Here is a 12,989-nt window from a genome sequence, read left to right on the forward strand (position 1 = left end):
GATAATCCGGAAGTGGTCTTGAGAAAAGTGGTTGAGGAAGATACTGGTGAAATTCTGAAAGTACTCTTGACTGACATTGGAGAAGAGTCGAGTACTGAGGATTCCGACGTTGGAGATCTGATACAATTGGATGTTGAAGAAATTGGAGTGAAAAATGATGAGTATCCAAACTGAGTAAAAAAGGATTCACTTGGACTAAGTGAACAGAAGGATCTTTGAAGAAGCTGAAGAGTTTGGAACAAACGTTGGAGATTTGAAAAGTTCTAATTACAGTAGTGGAGTAGTAGAAATTAAAGCAGAATGGCTAACATAGAGAATAATCAAAATAGATGTGCCTTCTTTAAAAGGTGGTGCAAGATGTGCTGCTGTTGTAGTGGAATATTAATGCTTCTATGGGGTGTTTTAGTTTTATTAGTTACTTTTAAGGTTGAATTTGGGATGGATACAGAAAACATGACTAATATAGAGAAGAATTCACAAAAAGTAGTTTCAATTAGAAATAGTTACATACACAAAGATAGGTCAATTAACAATTTTTCTAGTAATGTTTTTTCTAAACTGTTATATGAATATGTGAAGACAATGGAAGTGAGGGATTGCTATGTCTGCATGCAGTTACCTGCATCCGTTTCAGAGGGTGTTACTTATCATCATTTACCAGCTACATATGGTATTTCTTGTAGTATTTTAAGTAGTGTTTTCTATTTGTTAGGGAAAATAGATTATAACATGTCTAACAGGGATAGTATTTTTGGGCACTTGCCAATGAACAAAGAGCTGAATCCAGCTAAAGAAGCTAACACTTTTGGTGAGATTTTTATTGAAGAAAAAGGACTAACATTAGATTACATTTTTAAGAACAATTTAACTTGCAGTTTGAAAGAAGAGGAGAAAGTTTTCCTGGATATGGTAGAGGAAAGGAGAGTGAACATGCATGAGAAAGCAGGGAAATATGAAGTGAGTGAGACAATTTGGGACATTGAAATGGGAAAAGAGTTGAGAAATGGGGCTAGTCCAACTTTGGCTCTAGATGCACCGCAGAAGGGTAAACTATGCATTACCAGAAGGAAATCCCAATATGATACATATTTTGTAGGGACTAGTGAGTGCCATGATACATACTTCGTTGCGACTGGTTGGGGTTTCAGTGGTGGAGAAGATACTATTTTTCCAGGAGTGTACTATGTGTGTGGGAACAAGGCTTATTACAAGTTGCCTGACCATTGGTATGGCACATGTTATGTGGGTTTGGTTTTTCCTAAGATTTTTCATACAGATAAAATAAGTGATGTAGAAGATATTAACATATTAAAACGTTTTAAGAGAGAAACTTGGTCTGAAATTGTGGGTGATATTTTTGGGGTTTTGATTCCAGCAGTGGGAATTTCTTTAAATGCTTATGGAATTCGGAAATTGTCCACAGTGGTTGATCGTTTATCGACAAATACCGCAGGAGGATTTCTTTTGGTAAATACGGAGTTAAGTGCCGTACGTGCCATGTCTATGCAAAATCGACTTGCCCTTGATATTCTTTTGGCTAAGGAGGGTGGAGTTTGTGGAATTTTGAAAGTTCAACATTGTTGCACTTACATTCCTGATGAAAGTAGAGACCTGAAGGTCTATATCAAAAATATTACTGATTTGCATGAAGATTTAGTACCACTTGAAACTGGGAGTTTATGGACTAAACTAGCTAATAAGATGATAGCTGTTAAGGATTTTATTGCAAAAATAGGTAGTACTATTATAGGTAGAATATTGTTTCCTTTGTCTTGTATAATTGTTGCTTTGCTGATACTGAGATTAGTGTGTGTGTGTTGTAAAAACAGGAGAGGGAAAGAGAAATTGAAAAATGAAAAGAAAAATAAGAATTTGAAAAATTCGAAAAGAGAACCAGAAGAGATTGAATTAGAAGAATTAAGGGAGAGTGTTTATTTAGAGACTAAGAGAGATGATGAAAGAGTGACTGGCGTTTAATGTTGTGTAAGGGGAAAAGACATTTCTGATTTCTCCTAAAATGGGACTAAATTTTCACTAATTTTTTTTTTGGGTTTATTTGGTGATAAAATCACCAAAGGGGGGATTGCTGGAGCAGGGTTTTCTGTTAGAAAATTCTGGGGCTTTTGAAGCTCTGGCATGTTTATGCGTTTTATTAATTTATTAATAATTAACAACTAATTATTTGTCTTGTGCAAGTGCGTTCTATTAATCAACCTGTTTGTCCTAACACAAGAGAAGGTTACACGAGGGTTAGCATGCGTGTGCTGTTTTTGTATTTACAATAACGTGCAAGTTTTCATGTTTAAATGTTGCTGTGTGCTATTTATTTTTGAGCACAAAACGCTGTCTGAATTAATGCTCTATATGTCGCAAAGCTAGATAAATGCATACACATAAGGGTGTTAGTGGGGTTAACACTGTTTAATCATTATGATGTAGTAATCTTTATTTTGTCTCTTTAATTAAAGATGGTCTATTGTGGCCTATGGAGGCCTTCATGAAAATAACTGAGAATAATTTGAAGCCTGGCTGAGCTCTGGTGCAGGCGAAATCTGTGATGTGACAAGGGAGACCCCTGCTGGAATTCGGTTACAGACAACTGACCGTAGTCCTTATATGGAAATTTCCGGGAGGACATCAGCAAGTTTGGAGGATCTCCAAAAGAAATGATTTGTCCTTGGTAAACAAAGAGCCTCAGAAAGAACTCTGTGCTAAAGCCGGTTTGCCGAGGGAAATGAACTTTAATAGTTTCTAATCTTTGGTTCCTGTTCCGAGGCTTGCGTATTATGACTTTTCCTAAGCGGAGATTTCAAGATGTTGCAAAGTTACATCCCTTCCTTCTCGTTCCGCTCAGTGCTACAATTTTACTTGTTGAATTCATGTGGGTTTTCATTGTATTTTGCATTATAAAATGTTAGCTTAGGGAGGGCTCTCCCCACACTATCTTTCGTCGCCTTGCTGCGTGAACTTGCGTTGCTGAGGACTGATGCTGAGGACCTTATCCTGAAAAGACTTTTGAGAGACTGGTCCTGACCCGTTCTGACACTAGTTAGAATAGGTAACTATGAGAAATGATTTATTCTGATTTACTCTGACTAATTTTAGATAAAGCAATATAACTTTTAAATATGGTGTTGGTTGTTTCTTTTCTTGTCGTTTATTGAAGACTTTATGATTATTGTTTATAGATTGTTTATATTATGTTAGGCAACCACTAAACTGGTCCTATCGCCTAGATACAGATGCAGGGTGCTGCTGGTAGAGTATTGGAGCGTATGTTAGTGAAATGGGCCCTAGCGTATGATGAATGTATGTGCGTGTAACTGTGAAATTACTCTATCTGTGGTAGTGGGCATATTTCTGATACCCTGATCTGTATCAATTGATTGATTGACACAATATTGATGCTGGCGAGGTCAAATGAATTGGCCGACACACAGGCTGATGAGATCGAAGTGGCCCTTGCGGGAAGGACGGCCCAGAAAGGGACAACCCACACCGTCAAGGCAAAGGAAGAGTATGTAGGCGGCATATAATGGTGACCTACCCAACCCCGCACATGAATTGCGATGCCATCAGAAGGATGATGCGCCAACTGTGGTTTGGAACATTGAGTGCCGAACACCTGTCCGGCCCGAGACTGGTCCTGCTCCATGTGAGGACGCATGAATCACTTTGCCATGGTGTGCTGCAGCAGGAGGAAAGGGCCCCAAGCGGGGAAGAAGGGGAAAGTTAAGTCCACCCTGTGACAGCTGTTGATCAAGGAAGGTGAGGACAAAGGGCCATCACCAGGTGGCAGCCAAAGAATATATGTTAACTATGAGGAGGAGGACAACAAGGTCTTTACCACCTCATTTGCTGGGAAAGAGGGCAACCGGAAGAGGTTCCCACCGATGGGTACTGTATAAGTGGGTGGTACACTTGTGAGAGCACTGATTGACCCCGGGGCCTAAATGGGGGGGGTCAGTGTAATGGGCTCGTCCCAGTTTGACAGGCTAGCCCCTCGCCACAAGCTAGTGCCAACACAAGCGAGGATCTACACCTATGGTGGCACTGAGCCACTGCCTTTGAAGGGGGTTGGGGAAGTTACAGTGGTAAGTAACAGAAGCCAGATTTCACATCACAGAAGGAGACACCTGCATGCTGATAGGTTGCTACACAGTGGAAGATCTGGGTCTCATCTTCTTCGCCCGGCAAGTCTACGAGTCACACTCTGCCACCATAATGTTGGAGCACCCTCAGCTGCAGGGCACCAAGGTTTGATTACACATCAAGGAGACCGTAAGACCAACAGCACTTCAACAACGAAGGGTACCATTTCATCTGCAACCTTTGGTGGAAGATGAGCTGAGAGACCTAGAACAGCAAGGAGTAATAGAGAAGGTCACCGGCCCAGCCCTGTGGGTATCACCACTGGTGATTGTACCAAATCTCAAACCGCCAGGAGCCATAAGACTGTGCATAGACATGCAGATCCCTAATAAAGCAATCTGGAGAGAACAACACATCGCCCCCATAGTAGATTATATTGTGGCAGACCTGAACGGAGCCCAATGGTTCTCCAAACTGGACTTGAACACTGGCTACTATCAGCTGGAGTTATAATCTGCCAGTCGCTACATCACAACTTTTTCAACTCATGTAGTTCCCCAACGTTATTGGAGGTTGAATTTTGGGATATTGTCAGCAGCAGAGGTGGTTCAGAACACCATCCATGAAACCCTCTTTTGACTGCTGGGTGTCCTGAATATCAGTGACAATATTCTGATATCCTTCGATACTCTTAAGGAACACCACGTGAGACTCAGAGCCATGCTCCAATGGCAGACATACTGTGGGTTGATGCTCCACAGCCGAAAGTGCTTGCTCTACATAGAGTCAATAGAATTCTTTGTATACATCTTCTGGAAGGAAGGGTTGCGTGTTGACCCGAAGAAAGTGAAGGCAATAAAATCAGATTCTTTCCCATGCAATGCCACTGAGATGCAGAGTTTTCTGGCCACTTTCTGTGGAAGGATTTTCCCAAACCTGACGACCCTGTCCGAGCCACTGAGAACACTGACAAAAGCTGACGCTGTGTGGGAGTGGTACTCTCGACTGGGCATTCCGCCAAGTCAAGAAGGCGCTACTGGCAGACACGATCATGGCCTATTTTGATCCACAGCTCCGGACGGTGCTGGTGGTAGATGTGAGCCTGGTGGGGCTAGGGGCTGTGCTGCTACAGGAGAAGTGTCAAGGGTCCTGGGTCCAGATGTCATTTGCCAGTAGAGCGCTGTCCGACATGGAGACCTGGTACTCGCAGATTGAGCACGAGGCACTGGTAACTAGAACTAACATAGTTTATTATTACATGTTTTTCTACCTAATTTAAATTTAGAAGTATAATGTAAGTTGAATTCCTTAACACTGGTACCTTAATAAACACTGGTGCCTTCTGACCTTGGATCAAATCTGGAGGGCACAAATAACCCCACATTCTAGTGTGAACTATCGTAAAGGAAAGACTTTGAGAAACTATGTTAATCCCAATTACCCAAGTACATTACAAACTGTCCGGATGGCAGGTTAAGTACCTAAAGATTTACAAAGAATGCACATGCCAACATGCTTCCTTTGCATATGGACTAAGACTTTAGAGCTACTTCCCCTTCTGCCTCAGACTTGATCCTTTTTTGTTGTAATTCAGGAAAGGTCTCAAAATCCGCCTCCTCACAATTGTCCTACCACCCTGGACTTTGTCACTAGTTCTCACCAACATCCATTAGCAGTTTTCCCATGTGGCTATGCGGCTACACCCCCTCTACTGTTCCCCTAAATAGATTACAAAAAAAATTCCAAAGAAGAACAATACGCCAAGAGCAGCACTCAAAAGCACTCATCCTCTGTTGCACTGTATGATCTCCTTTGATGCTGCACATGCGCAGCTACCAGCAGACAGTGCCATTCATCAGAATTTTCTTGGCTGACGAGCTCACAGCCCTGATGCCTATGAGGTCATCCGCTCAGGTATTGCTTTGTCATGGCATTGAAGTCTGCGCAGTTTATCACCAAACGTTTTGATGATTCTGAACAGACTTTAGTGTCATCCTCAGTGCTTTAAATGGGCCGGTACTCACCGGTACTGAGTACCGGCACCTTTTAATTTTCTCCCCTTGAGTACCGGCACTTTTTCTAGCACGAAGAGAGTACCGGTACTCATGGGGACCTGACTTTAACCGAGGCAGCGCTCCTTCATCCCTTAACTGATACCAAGGCAGAATCCTTTAACAAGCACTGCACGGAATCAATCACAGGAGCTCGTCACCAGGACACAGCGTGAGCTCATCAGAGCAAGGGGTGTCTGCAGAGTCATTAGCATATCATTGATCTTTCACAGTGGGGCTGAGAGGGTTCTGTAAAATCTAATGGGTGGCGGTGGGAGGCACTGTACAGGACATAGCAAAAGAACGTTTGTTAATGCTTTTACCGTGGCCTCGCATCTAAATTGCCTTCTTGCATGTGTAAATAAGAAGGGATCTTGCTACCAAACTCGCCAATTCCTATTTTACCGACCTTGGACATACTGTAAATCCAATGATAATGGCGGAGATTGGCACCTGGTTCCCCAGTACAGACGTTGTCAGCTCTGGCCCTAACTCAGGTTTGCAAAAGTTTCAGGAGAGACTCGTGTACTAGACAGATGGCTCAGTGGACTGTAGGACACCGGTTCGATTTAAGGCAGGCTGAAGCAGCATGTCATCCTTAGGCGGTCGATAAAATAAATGCGTTTTAGTTAGATTATCGAAAAAATCTGTTATGCAATTGCTTCATTAGTATTCAGACCTTGAGGTTTGATACATAAACTGTCCTCATTTCTTTGGAAAGCTTCACATTACACATTTTATTTCAAACCGTTTGCAGGCGCGAGTGGTTCCGTTTAAAAAGTACTTCTTTGATGCACAGATTAAAAAAACGAAGCAAATGGGAAATATTTGCTGAGGCGAACTTTGTGGATGCTGTATTCAGAAAGGAAGGTTTACTGAAAGTCATAATAGTGACAGTGGAGGCAATTTAAAGCTGAAACGTTCTAACAGTGCATGAGCAGGAGTGGGTAAATCTGCCTACCACCCGTAAGGAAATTGGAGTGTGCAACGGTTTAACAGCAAAGATAAAGGCGTTATTGAGTTGGCAAAAAAACAAATAAACTGAATTGGGAGAAAGAAGTAAGACAAGCATTGGCAAAGCCATCAGGTCTTGTAATGGGACAGTTGAAAAGAAGCTTTATGAAGCGGCCAGAAGAAACATGAGAGGAGTGGCAGTGGGTAGAAGAAACAGGATAGGAAGAGGTGGAGGGCAGAAGAAACAAGATGGAGGAGAGCGGGGGAAGGTTAAAAAAGTGCAGTGACGTGGTCAGCATTCACGGCGTCATATCGTTAAAAAAAACAGAAAAGAAATAGCACCTGAATCATAGAGCGAGCAGCGAATGAACACTATTTAAAGTGCATAGAGGATCAATGTGTCTGCTGGAAAGCACATCCTGCAACATGTAAATCACAGATTAGTTGTTTTATGTAGATAGCTTAGTTGATTACTGTTTTTGTTGCGTAGAGCCTTGTGTTACCTGCAGGTCAAAGGTTAACATCCCTGTATTATAGCTTAGTGAGTTATGAACCTGCAGTAAGCACCTGACTGAAAACATGAAGACATATATTTACAACTTGCTTTTTTTCCCTCGATCTTTTCTTATTTTTAAGTTGCTAAAAAAAGGTTACTTTGGATAGTAATAAACACTTATTAGTAAATGCGATATATATTGTGAGATAACTAATGGCCACATACATCCCACATTCTAACAATGCTTGCAGATTTTGTGCATACAACCTTGGCACGGTCAATAAGCGAACCCCGCCCTTGTTCCGCCTTAGCACCGCCCTTGTGCCCACCCTAAACTCCGCCCACTGCTCCTTTTGGTGAGTACCTGCACTTATTTTTTCCCATTTAAAGCACTGGCCATCCTTCCTGCGCTGCACTTAAAATGCCTCCTGTGCTTGAGAGAAGGCACCTGAGCTTTCCCTCCGTATTCCTTCCGGCAGTGGAAAGGAAGAGAGTCCAGAGCAGAGAACAATGAAGGGTCTCTTTATAGCAAGCCGGCAAACTGACAGGGCGGGGTGAGCTTTCCTTTTGTAGTTTAACATGGCTGAAATGTTTCATGGCTGTGTGTGCATGCCAATGGCCTGATTTATGGGTCTTTCACCACATCTTCTGCTTACAGACACAAAGAGAGGAACATGTTAGATGAAGTGCACTTTTTTTGTGATTTTAAAATGGGGATGCTTGCAATAATTTTTTTTATCCTGTTCTTTTCCTAAGAGTGATATACTGACAGACATAAAACATCTCATAAAACCCATATTTAGCACTTTGTTTATTCGACTTCTCTTTCGTTTACACAAACTAGTCACTTTAGTCTGCAGCACTGTTGCCAGACCAGGCTTGGGAAGTCAAAAAGTAGCATGCCTATCTTTTCGCGAAGAGTGGACCATGCACATATATATTTACACTTTCCCTACTCCTACTCGCTCAAAAATGAAATAATGATGCTTTAATTTTATGCCTCACCACTTTCAGACTTCACCAGCCACCACTGCCTTCATCTCTCCATTGTGGTGATGTTTCTGAGATTCTCTGCATTTTATTCAGTTATTTCTTTCTGTTCACTCTGAACTGGCAGCTGTATGTCCCTGTATCAGCACATCTTCATTATGTGTCCTCCTACCAGGTGTAGCCCTTTGGAGCTTAGGTTGCGCATTATAAGTAATAACAATAAAATAAAGGAAACACTGCATTAAAAAAGAGTAAATGTATATTATATTTACAAATATTGTTACCTTAAGGTCTTCTCCAGTAGATAAATCTGTGAATACGATGTGCTTCTTATGTTGAAAGCTGGTGATGGACATGGAGTGGCATTCTAAGCCAGAATGCTTTGGATCTCACAATGTGTCGCTGAAGAATCAGAATGAAAAAGCTGGTGCGGGTGTCTCAGAACCTTCTCTTTTCCAAGACTAATAAACTTAAGGCTAAGATGTTTGGGTGTACTCACCTAGCTCATTCTGTCATCACATCTAATCGCATAGCCATGTGCCAAGGAGATGTGTCATAGACCACAGAGCCCTCGGGGAGACTATGGGGTGACTGAGCTAATTTATGGTTGCTTCAGAACACTCCACCCAGATTAACAGTAAATACAAAAGCAGCCAAGACAGGAGTAGCCTAAAGGCCTAGCAAGCAACATTTTTTCTCTCTGTCCCTCCACTGATGAGCGGTTGCAGGCGATGCCAAATCAATTTCTTTATGCCAATTAGATGAGGGAAATGTATCTTTGACTATCATCATCATCATCATCATCAATCAGTTTATTTCGACAATACATTTCATAAAAGCATTCTTACATTAATTAAAAAAAATTGTATTATAGCAAGAGAATAAAATCATTCATTCATGTGCAAATATTGGAAGGAGATCGCCTCGTCACAGTGCAAGAAAGCAGAGTACATCTTAATAAAAAAAATGCATATTATATAAATACAAAAAGTATAAAAGTTTAAAATGACGGTCGCTGCCCTATACATAAAAATAAAGTACTAATTTCACATCGTAGGCGGTGCAAAATCCGAAAAAAAGGCATATTCAAGCATGGTGATATAAAATACCAAAATAAAATCCTTACTATTGCACTATGCGGACAACAGCTTTGATCTTGCAATCCACATCCAACTTAGGAACTTAACAAGAGGAATTGCATATCGTGGAAAGGGATTTGTGCATAGTATTAGCAGGGCAACATTGCAACAACTAGTGCCTAAGTTCTTGTAATCTGCAAGAGCCATTTCTTGAGGGGGCTACATAGGTTGGACAGACAAACAACACATGAGAATAAGTTTCAATATGGTCTAAGCAATGGGGGCATTTGTTGTCACCAGATGCAGACCATTTAGTAGTGAATGATTTTAATGGAAGTGAGCCCATTCGAAATTGAAGATAAAGTGTCAGATCAAAGGGCTTCAGAATTATATCCAAAGAAGGCTCAAAGCTTGGGCAAGATTTAAATTCTAAATATACACATATCTATATACAAAAGAACACCTTGTCAACTCATTGTTCTTAAAAGAATACCTGAAGTCATACCGAGCTAGCAGATCACCATTTGGCTGGTTAGTTAATATAATGAGATTGCACATCAAAGAAGATTTGAAATGACTGGTGATTTACAAAAAACAAGGTGACAAGGTGTTCTTGTGTATATAGATATGTGTATATATATGTATAGACTTAAGCCCTGAAGAAGTCTCGACAGAGACGAAACGCGCTGACTAAAAGAATCATTTGTATGATCTTTGGATTTTAAACATTTGAATATGTTATATGAATAAAGAACATTTATTTCGACCACAAGCAAATTTTGGACCTGCCTCTTCTACTACTTGCTATGGACATTCCATATTTCAATGAATTTTAATGAGATTTTTCAAATGATGGGTGCTAATTCCATTTGATAATTCTGAAAATCGTGGTAGGCGTGCTCCGCCACCGTGGAGGCGGTCATCGGATGCATTTGAAAGATGCACCATCGCAATAGCACACACAGGGCCCCAGTGGTGTGTCACCGCCATGGAGCATGCCCTTACAGCCAATGGGAACCTTGATTGCAGTGGCATGATGCAATTTTGAAAATTGCGGTAGGCGTGCTCCGCCACCGCGGAGGCGGTCATTGGATGCATTTGAAAGAGGCAGACATGGACCACCAATTGCTGCAGCTTGGCACCTTTGAAACGACCCCAGGGGGCTATATATGTGTGGGAGGGAGCCTCACACTTCCACTACTACCAGAGCCTGCTGCCAGAGATCCCTCACCTGCTGCTGCCTCCAGGGACTGCTGACAGAGACCCCTCACCTGCTGCTGCCTCCAGGGACTGCTGACAGAGACTCCTCACCTGCTGCTGCCCCCAGGGACTGCTGACAGAGACCCCTCACCTGCTGATGCCGCCAGGGACTGCTGCCAGAGACCCCTCACCACCCAATTCCACTGCTGTTGTCTCATGTCCAAAGTGATGGCAAGGACAGAGAAGATCGGTGCCAGTCCCTTCACGAGTGAGGAGCTGGAGGTCCTGGTGGACAATGTGCTCACACAGTACCCAAGGCTATAAGGTGCCCCAAATGTCGTGGTAAGTCCTCAACAGTGGGGGGGAGGGCAGGGGGCAGCAAACATGTAGTTGGACTGATGCAGTATGCACCTGAGAGTGTGGGGTTGTGTCATGCACTGCCTAACACGCTGTCTCCAGGGGGAAGGTGTGTGTACCCAATGCCACAAGTTTCCCTGATTGCACATGTATGCATGAGTGACCTGTGTTGTGTAGTCAGCCCTACAGTGACGCAGAAGGTTGTTCATGCAGGAGTTAGGACAGTGATTGCTTGGATGAATGGCTGTGTGTGCCCCTGTTGTCCATCTCAGTGTGAGCCCAGCTGGCCTGCACAGTCCCCGCCCACAAAAACAAGGACACATCACTTCACTTACAGAGTATTACATCAGTCTTTTCTCATTGCACTGCATCTATGGGCCATCTCAGCACTGTAGATTGCAAACAACCGGCCTTGTGATGAGGATTTTGGATTTGTGAGATCATGTCCCTCAATGTGACATCCATGACACAGTTATTTGTTCACAGGGCAGGGACATTTAGGGCTGCGCAGTCTTGTACACAGTGAGTCTACCCCCAAACACAGGTTGATATGTGTTGTATGTGTTGCTCAACCCAACAATGGACTGGAGATGTGGGCAGGCTACATAGGGGTTTCAGTGCTGGCATCCTGCATGTGTGTGAGATGTGCAGGGACTGTGTTCCCCTCACACCTGCATCCATTTAAATCAGCTTTTCCCATGCAGGTGTACCATGTGAGATGTATTCTAGTCTCTGATCGACATTTCGTTGGATTTGTGATGAGTCTGTATCTTGCTGCTATACTGATAGATGTCGGTACATAACACTGTGTCACTGATCATTTCCCCCTCTTGTTGCCCATGCCTGCAGCTCAAGGTACACCAGCGTAAGGCCATGTGGAGGGCCATTGCAGCCAAGGTTCGAGCTCTGGGGGTCTCAAACCGACGGCGCACCCACTGCTACAAGAGGTGGGACGACATCAGCCGGCTGGCAAAGAACGTGGCGGAGATAACCTTGGGGCTGCTTCCTCGCACTGAGCATTTGGCACGGCACAGCTTGACACCACTAATGGGCCGCATCTTGGTGGTGACACAGCCTGAGCTGGATGAACGATTGAATGAGCATCAGCAGCAAGCCAGGGGTGAGCATTCGGGGAGGGTGACTTTGGCTGGGAGTGGCTGCATGCGTACAGAGCCTGTGCCAGAGCTGGCCTATGTTATGTTGGTAGTGTGATGCAGTGGCATGTAAGTGGCTGCTGGGCTGGGTGCTGATGTTACGCATGTGCCCTACCTGTACTTACAAAGGTAATTGGGATGTTGTGCATTCCCATTGCATTCTGATTCGTGCTCTTCAGGTTTCTTATGCATTGGGGTAGTCTGGGGAATCCCATGGGAGGGAACGGCAGTGTCCTCGATCTGACTGTGCCTTCATCAATGCGTCCATTGCATGTACCCAGATTTGGGAGGCCTAGACATCTGACAACAATGTGCACCACTCTTTGGGCCCCCAACATGGTGGGTGGCATTGGCTCAGGGCCATTGTGGAATGTCATGTTGTAGTCTGTGTCTGTGTTGTCCCCTCCTGTTCCATCCAGATCTGTCAGTGGCAACAAGTAGTGTGCCCCCATCATGTCCCTAGGTGTGCTCAGAGCTAGTTGGTTGAACGGAGCCACTAGCAGGGTGTTGTGCTGTGTGGTCATCACATGGCTCACTTATGCCTGAATTTCCAGTTCCCACGCACTGTTTGGGTCAATATAGTGAGTTAGCACAATGTGATTGCACAGGGTGGTGT

General features: G+C 43.4%; 1 protein-coding gene across 2 annotated transcripts in view; it reads right to left on the reverse strand.

Annotated features, from left to right (window-relative positions):
* The window catches only part of LOC146856387 (17-beta-hydroxysteroid dehydrogenase type 6-like), a 235,332-nt gene extending 226,300 nt beyond the window's left edge, over positions 1–9,032 (reverse strand). For both annotated transcript variants that reach the window (XM_085654512.1, XM_085654511.1), the window contains exon 1: positions 8,868–9,032. The gene's annotated coding sequence lies outside the window, so the exon portion shown is untranslated. The remainder of the gene's footprint in view (positions 1–8,867) is intronic.
* Between the last annotated feature and the right edge of the window lie 3,957 nt (positions 9,033–12,989).

The sequence above is a fragment of the Triturus cristatus genome, chromosome 4_1 (assembly GCF_964204655.1).
Source record: "Triturus cristatus chromosome 4_1, aTriCri1.1, whole genome shotgun sequence".
NCBI classification, from domain to species: domain Eukaryota; kingdom Metazoa; phylum Chordata; class Amphibia; order Caudata; family Salamandridae; genus Triturus; species Triturus cristatus.